Below are 9,197 nucleotides of genomic sequence, written 5' to 3'. Positions count from 1 at the left end.
GTGTTAATATAAATGCCCCCAGCCTTACGTAATAACACATGCTTTCGGACACACCAGAGATGATGAAAATAATTTATCATCTTCTCTACTCACACGCACGAACGCACCCACCCACTTGTAAAAGGACCTGCAACCGTGGACCTTTTCTTGACCAGGAAATAACCAACCAATAATTAATGTGGACCCAATGTGCCAAACCGAGGATACCCACCGAACACACCAGACTATTAACATTCCAAGAGGGGTGTGTCCCCCTGCCTAGACCTAATTGTCAATGAACTCAAAAACAACAAACATGGGAGACAACACTTTTTGTGGTGGTCATGTTCTATACCAACCGAGAGATCATTTGGTTTATTTATAAAGAATATCCGCTATGGGATTTCTTAAGTATCTCATACCAAAGAAAAATGCCCCTACACCAGACAATACCATAATCTGCGCATATTTAAAGGCACAATATTTCTTTATGACGTTATTATCATTCATATATAGAATATTTGATTCTTACATAATGTATCACATACATAATCCGCACTACTTGGCACCATATTTCCAACTCCATGGAAAGTACCCAACCTGACGCAACATGAACATAATCTGCGCTAATTGGCACCAATATCCTATGGAGTAAAAGCCTAAAAGCCGTGACAAACATAATCAGCGCTGTAATTGAGCCCAAAAAGATCCCAAAACGCAGACAAAACAATCACGCGCATTTTAATTTCAATTTAAAAATTGAAAGGCCATCCCATTTGGAATTCTTATCGTGTGTATTTTATAACACCCAATTCCATACTTACACACATGTATTAAAGGTTACATGTAGTTACTATTGAAAATATATTCGATTTCAAATAATGACCATGTCATTTGCCATGATTTGTCATAAATGCATATAATTAATGCAGAATATCATTGAAAGCCGAAAAATAACTGCACGTATGCGTCTTCTTTTATAGACATGAAAACTTTTGCTTCAATCATTTCATGTATTTATTTACCACAATGACTAGGAAACTGTTGACATACATGTACCAGGCTTATGTCTTTAACTTCAACAACAATTTTTGACTTGTTTTGTTTTTTGATTATGCAGTAAACAAGGTAGACAGTGGTAAAGTGCTTTCTCTTTAACTTTGGCTACTTTTTGATTTTATGATAAAGTGCCTACTTGACACCAACAGAAAGATTCTTTTTTGTGGAATTATTTAGCTTACATATTTTCAGACTTTAGAATTTGCTATGAATTCAAAGTCATATCAAACTTATTTTGAACTTGTTGACTTATTACTTTATTTCTATACAGCTGGTTCTCATTTCCTTTGTGAACCATTTTTCTCCAGTGTTTTGCGCTGGGAGACATCTTAGTTTAACACGACCGCTCTATGCAGTGTTTAAGGCTCAAGTATATACAATTGAAAGCTTTTAGACTTGAACATGAATACAAAATTATAATCACTTGCTGACTTGCAAGTTATTATCTTATCTGTGTCCCCACTTGTTATGATAAACCTGTTTTATTAAACATAAGCCATTTAATTAATTTCAATTAAGCCTGCAAAGGCTTGATAATATTTACTTCAATTCTTATGTTATGCCTGAATTCGAAGTTACCTCATATTGTGAACATTTGACATTCATTGTGATATTTCTGTATATACAATTGAAAGCTTTTAGACTTAAACTTGAATTCACAATTATAATCACTTGCTGACTTGCGAGTTATTATCTTATCCGTGTCCCCACTTGTTATGATAACCTGTTTTATTAATCATGTTAAGCCATTAAATGAACTTCAATTAAGCCTGCAAGGCTTGATTATATTTACTTCAATTCTTATATTGTTATGCATGAATTGGAAGTGAACATTTGACATTTATTATGATATTTCTGTTTCAAATGATTACCTTGAAAACGTTTAACGCTCTGATAAAACATTTAATGCTCGTGTTAATTTAAACCGCATAATTTAGCATTAAACATGTTTTCAAAGTTACGTAAAACTTAAAACCAATTGATTATTCTTACTTACTTTCCGCTAAAACATGTAAACTTATACATGACTCACTGTTACTTTACTTTCACTTAACATATACATTTATTGGGCGTGGCGGGTGGGTTTTTCAGTAGACGTTGATCTCTCGATGATAAAACATGATGTGAGTCAAAAACCCATTTGCATTTGCCAGCTACAATTATGCCAAGTGATTGGTTGTATCATAGCAACAACAAAACCTTTAACAAAACCATTATGAATGCATTCAATAACCCTGCACCTGTTTTAACATAGGTGAACGCATATCTGAAATCACTGATGTGCATACCTCCAAGTGGATCAACGGCTTAATCCATATTATACACAAGGGAAAAAAACCATTTATACGCCTGGCCAAAAATTTTCTCCCCATTGACAATTTGGTTTTAATTCGACTTCGCTTAATTAAACGCTATTGTCAATGAACTCAAAAACAACAAACATGGGAGACAACACTTTTTGTGGTGGTCATGTTCTATACCAACCGAGAGATCATTTGGTTTATTTATAAAGAATATCCGCTATGGGATTTCTTAAGTATCTCATACCAAAGAAAAATGCCCCTACACCAGACAATACCATAATCTGCGCATATTTAAAGGCACAATATTTCTTTATGACGTTATTATCATTCATATATAGAATATTTGATTCTTACATAATGTATCACATACATAATCCGCACTACTTGGCACCATATTTCCAACTCCATGGAAAGTACCCAACCTGACGCAACATGAACATAATCTGCGCTAATTGGCACCAATATCCTATGGAGTAAAAGCCTAAAAGCCGTGACAAACATAATCAGCGCTGTAATTGAGCCCAAAAAGATCCCAAAACGCAGACAAAACAATCACGCGCATTTTAATTTCAATTTAAAAATTGAAAGGCCATCCCATTTGGAATTCTTATCGTGTGTATTTTATAACACCCAATTCCATACTTACACACATGTATTAAAGGTTACATGTAGTTACTATTGAAAATATATTCGATTTCAAATAATGACCATGTCATTTGCCATGATTTGTCATAAATGCATATAATTAATGCAGAATATCATTGAAAGCCGAAAATAACTGCCAAACAAGTTCCTTCATTTCAAAAGGAACTTGCTTAACACCCGCCCCTTTTTTTTCAATTTCAATGATTCAATGCTCCTGGATGCAACATGGAACATGTAGCATGAAGCTAGCTGGCGCTACTCGGCTTTATAGGATAAAGAATTATTTCACTTGTGGAGCTTGAGTTGATGATTGTGATTTTAGAGTAGCACACGATTGGCCAACATAATTGCCCAAATTACTTTTGGGTTTTAAAGCGATTAGCACCTCGAGAACTGATTTTAAGCATTGAAGTGGCTAAATGCTTTACCGTATATTTTATTTCTTACATGTAACGGTTTTCAAATAAATGTTGAATAAAATAAACACATATATTTTGAATCATACATATCAAACACAAATTCCCATATCAATCATTTGGATTTCATACTGTCACTGATACCGAATAGATGTAATTGGAACGTAGAAAAACCTAATCAAAACCTTCGTGGGATAAAAGCAGGAAAACCTTCCAATTGCAGCGTGTATCGTTTCAATATTTACAAAGGATTTTCATACAGGTTATATATACAATTTTTCTTTTATGAACTTGTTTTATCATTTCGCCTTTGCCAACTGTGAGGTTCATAGCAAGAGTGTTATATCAATATATGTTACCAACTTGCTTTATTATGCATTTCAGGAATTAAATTTCAATTTGTGTCCCCAAGGAAACCAAATTAAATGTATCTTAGACTGCTTAATCCTGTACTGTATACTTGTAGTTCATTGTCCTTTTTGGTCATTGTTTAGCTCTAGTGATGATCATGCCGTTTCCAAATAAAGTTTGCTTGACTTTGTTTTGTGACTACAAACTACTTGCATTGTTTTTTGTTTTCATCTGAGCTTTCATCAAATGCCAATTCCATGCTGTCACACCCCCGACAAATATGTTGATGATGCGGTGATGCGACTATTAATATTGTAATCGACTGTGCATCGATTTTAACGGTTTTCTCTGGTTTACAACATCGTTCACCTAAACACGTAATAATTCCTGCACATGTGAGAAACGTTCGCACATCCGGTCCTTGCGATTTGGTAGTTCACAGCACCTAGCTTGCAATTGGTGGTGAGCTATTTGCCGAAATTGCCTTCATCCTTTCATAGCAAGTGTGTAGAAGAATTTAAATATCACAGATACACATAGGTCATGTGGTTCTTGAATTATGTTGTAACAAACGCTGAACCAACAACACTTTTGTAAGAAGTGTGGAGGTACCAACTCCTTAACAACAATACAATAATCCAACACGTTTTCAAGCTGACGTTTTCACGGTATATGATTTGTAGACTTAACTTTGCAAAACATCCACGTTTTATTTTTCCATGACATATTGATTTAGATAACGAATCGATATATATCCATGTGTTCATGCATGTCCACACGTTCCTGCGTGAATTTGTTTTTAATTTCCATGAGCTCAGGAACTTCGCCTTGTGAAGTACCGCCAATTGTCGCTTGTTGTAGACTGAACTTTATACCATGCATGATGTCCCCTACACATTTTGCCATGTCCCACACGATATTGTTCATGTTCGTAATGTTCACAAGTGGCCTATGCTAATTCCACAACATCAACACTATGAATTTCTGAAATGAAACAAAAATACACAGCAAGAGACAACTGATGCTATACACTGTATGTCTTATACTACTGTTTTATGATATGCCGATATGATTTGTCTGTTGGTGTCTGTTCTGCCATGTTTCTTTTATAGACGTCTGTAAATTATAACTATAGGCCTACTCCTTTGTTTTTATTTTTAAAACGCCTATTTGTTATAAAATTGTTTGACATTGTAGCTCATTGTATGCATGTGAATTCGCGAACGTGACCTTTGCCCTTTCAACTTAGGCTTGTTTTGTTCTCTTACTACATTAGCTGTTTAACTATAATGAAAATGGTGGCTAACATCACAACGCACTATGCAATTAGTGGCTTCCTCATATAACTGCTCCCCCTACTTTCTCATCTATTTTGTATAATCATGTATTCCTTGCCCACATACATATACCTCTTAACCATATTTGATGTGTCCGCATACTTTATAAATACCACCTACAAACATGAATGCCTATATACATAATAGTTCGGCTTTTTAGTGTAGGCCTATACTCAAAAATATATTTCTTGCCTGTACGAATATGCCATGTGGTCTGCCTATGTTCCGCACTATTAGCCAGTACCTAAGGTATTTGCTAGCTTTTGCTAACCCTGTAATAAGCATAAGGGTTCTCAGATTTTACATTTGCACAAGTCAGTTTTGTTTTGTTTTTCATTCTTTTAACTAGGCCTCTCGTTCTTGCACTCCAAACGTCCTAACCATCGATGGAGTATAACTGGTATTAAATTGACAACCACCCGAAAGAATTTCTTTAAATACATGCCAACTACAATATTTTGATATGCCTATGTTCCATATTATCAGCCAGGGTATTTGCTACACACTGTAATAAGCATTTAAGGGTTCTCAAATTTTACAATTGTACCAGACAATTTTTTTTTTATCATTCTTTTTAACCAAGCCTCTCGCGCTTTACCCGATACTTGCACTACAAACGTCCTAAACCATCGCTGGAGTTGTGCGAATGCACGAATTCAATAATATAACTCGTATTAATTGACAACCCCCCAAAAGAATCTCTTTAAGGTTATTAATTATTTTAAACTGTTGTGATTTGGTAGTTCACAGTATCTTATGAATGGTTGTGAGCTTTGGCAAAAACTGCATTGCTCAATTCATAGCGAGCGTGTAGAAGAATCAAAATATCACAGATATACTTTTATAATAGGTGCTGCGGTTCTTGAGTTACGTTGTAAAGAGGGCTGAAACAACAACACTTTTGTAAAACGTACATAGCTCATTAACAACAATAAATTAAGCAAGTTTGCAAAGTATACGATTTGTAGAACTTTGCAAAACATCAAGGTGTTGACTTTCAATAATATATTGATCTAGATAATGAAAATCGATTTTTAGATTGCTTCGACCAACAATACCTCGTCTACCCTTAAACGCCTGTAATTTATAATTTTTTAATATTAGGCCTAAGGCCTAATATACTCAATTCCATTTATTTTGTATTTATTTTTTCTTCTTGCACTATATTACCTGTATGTATTCTTTGATATAGTTATATTAAATTGTATAATGCAGATCCACTAATCGGTCATTTCTACTTTGTTACTAATTTATGTTCTTGAAGGACTATTTATATATTTTACTGCATATCTATATTGTATCTATCATTACCCTTACAAAATGTGTTTCATTTTAATCTACTAGATGCTATTACTGTATCTGGTATGCTTATTATTTTTTATATTTATACAGTACTTAAACTTCATTTTCCTTATAAGTGACCATCCCAATTTGTTTACCTCCAGAAAATAAGATATTTTTTCTTGTTGGCCTTCTTTACTTCCCGTTTTTATATTTTACTGCATATCTATATTATATCTATCATTACCCTTACAATTGGGGTTTCATTTTGCTATTACTGTATCTGCTTATTATTTTTTATATTTATATTAGACCTATTACTTATACTTCCATTTTCCTTATTTGTGACTTAAGTGACCGTCCCTATTTGTCAGATTGTTTTCCTTCATTACTTGATAAGATCCAGACTCTGCCATTATATAGAGCTGGTCTATCTCTCTTGATAAACAATAGTTTTTCTTTCTTCTTATTCTGTTTTTCATTAGTAATAGAACCATGAATTTAGTGTAACCTCCTTGACCCTACCATTTGTTGCTTGATTAATATTGTTCCCCGCTAGTTATCCTTGTACTTATTGCCTACCATAATTACTAGCCTACTACTATTAGATCCTGTAATATTCATGTTTAGGCCTATGATTTTTTTTTTTTTTTTTTTCAAACTGAAGCGTCATTAATAGCTATAAACTCGAACTTGTGGGATATTGGTTTTACGTACTCTATCAACTCGCATTAACTCGAAACTGAATCTGACCGTGCATTTGTATAATAATTTTGATCCCACTGTACTTCGAAAGGTACCATAGGTCATACTACTTGCCCTCCGCCTTAATTACCATGACTGTGCTCATGTGTATTAAGCATGTTTGAACTTAATCTATTTAACTGCATTGTTCATAATTATTCGATCACTGAAATGCCCACGCTGGCACTATTTAATGTTTTAAACCACACCTTATCTTATGCCTTACGCACTCATTTCTTGGCACTGCTTATAGCGGGGCTTATAGATGTTATATGTGTAGGCCTATGCATGTAGGCTTACATTTAATAAAATTTCCAAGAGATAAGGGATACGTATAGTTGCGTAATCTTTTCGCTACATGTATTAAATTAATTAATCGCTGTCCTTCATATTGATCCTCGTTAGTGCTATTTCTGTTATTTATTATTATCATTATTATTTCCTCGTATAATTAACATATTAATCATAACTTGCCTACTCAAGTACATTGTCCCTTCCATACCGCCGAAAGACAAAGATTCCACCATGATGACGCACCGTCCTGCACAATCACGATCTATGTTACAATCACACCCTGATTGTTTTACTGTTGCCATTTTGTTTATCCTGTTGGTAGATTGCTATACATTGCCATAGAGCGAATGCAAGCATTAACATGTCACTGTTTTATATTGACATGCAGCTATTTAACCATAGATGCTTTAACCTTTTTTTTCAGTAGACGTTGATCTCTCGATGATAAAACATGATGTGTGTCAAAAACCCATTTGCATTTGCCAGCTACAATTATGCCAAGTGATTGGTTGTATCATAGCAACAACAAAAACCTTTAACAAAACCATTATGAATGCATTCAATAACCCTGCACCTGTTTTAACATAGGTGAACGCATATCTGAAATCACTGATGTGCATACCTCCAAGTGGATCAACGGCTTAATCCATATTATACACAAGGGAAAAAAACCATTTATACGCCTGGCCAAAAATTTTCTCCCCATTGACAATTTGGTTTTAATTCGACTTCGCTTAATTAAACGCTATTGCAGTTCCTCCGGCCGCACTGAACAACTCCTACACTTACCCGAACAAACGTGGACATTGGTTTAAACAGCGAATCATACACCTCTTAGCATTGGCTGATTCCGACATGCTTGATTTTGACAACACCATCCCAATACACGTCCCCATCTCGCCCACCTTACACCTGCACAACAAATACGATTTATCTTCATATGTGGACGCTGACAATATAATATAATTTGTTATCATTGTTTCAACAGAATTACAAATCTTGATTACTAAGTTTGATTGCAGATTATTTAATGCTGGAGAAGAGCGGAAGATATAAATCTATAGGTATTAGGTTCGAATGATGTTCGTCGCATTCCTAGAGGAAGGCATCAGAACTGCATATTTATAACAATTAAACAAAAGTCACTTACTTATGAAAGTTATTACTACATTACATTTGGCAAGATCGTCGTGCTAGTATTACGAAGGTCGCCGGTTCGAATCCGGCCAGATGCACAGTTTTTTTCAACGTTTATGTGCCCTGGCTGCTCAGGGGAAATATTAAAAATTTGTTCATCCTATCATCCCAAAGAATTAAGTTTAATGTATAATAGACATATAAGTTTTTTTCACGCATTTCCATTTAATTCGATTTTAAGGAGATTGGCATGGAACAATGTAGCCAAAAAATCCACACGTATAATTTTCGAATCGTAAGATTAACTCAGCTTCACTCGATCGAAGTCTTTTCTTTGTGAAATGGCCCAGAACACCATTAAACGTCACTTTTCTTCTGGAACAAACATGTCATGTGCTTATAGACGATGTAACTGGTAAACGTGATTGCAATCTAATAAAGACTAAACCCGACACTTGAAGCAAAGCAATGCTTTAAAGGAGGATCGTCAAATTTATAACGCTTACTTTTATTCTAACAAACTCGGAATGTATTTAGATGGAACTGAAAGATCTGAAAATTACTTCCATTTAGTATATTAATGTGCATCAACGCGAGTAATTGATACTTTTTATCCTGCTGTACATCATGTATATTTGTGTGGTTAGAAT

The 9,197-nt window shown here is 34.5% G+C and overlaps 1 long non-coding RNA gene across 1 annotated transcript; it reads right to left on the bottom strand.

Moving 5' to 3' along the window:
• Nucleotides 1-308: 308 nt before the first annotated feature.
• LOC140155975 (uncharacterized) lies at nucleotides 309-8,154 on the bottom strand. Its single transcript, XR_011859445.1, has 2 exons — nucleotides 7,591-8,154; nucleotides 309-4,738 (listed from the first exon to the last, which is right to left on the bottom strand). It is a non-coding gene; the product is annotated as an uncharacterized lncRNA (long non-coding RNA).
• Between the last annotated feature and the right edge of the window lie 1,043 nt (nucleotides 8,155-9,197).

The sequence above is a fragment of the Amphiura filiformis genome, chromosome 6 (assembly GCF_039555335.1).
Source record: "Amphiura filiformis chromosome 6, Afil_fr2py, whole genome shotgun sequence".
In the NCBI taxonomy this organism is placed as follows: Eukaryota; Metazoa; Echinodermata; class Ophiuroidea; order Amphilepidida; family Amphiuridae; genus Amphiura; species Amphiura filiformis.
The sequence above is the reverse complement of the archived record's forward strand: the minus strand, read 5'-3'. Positions and strand labels throughout refer to the sequence as shown.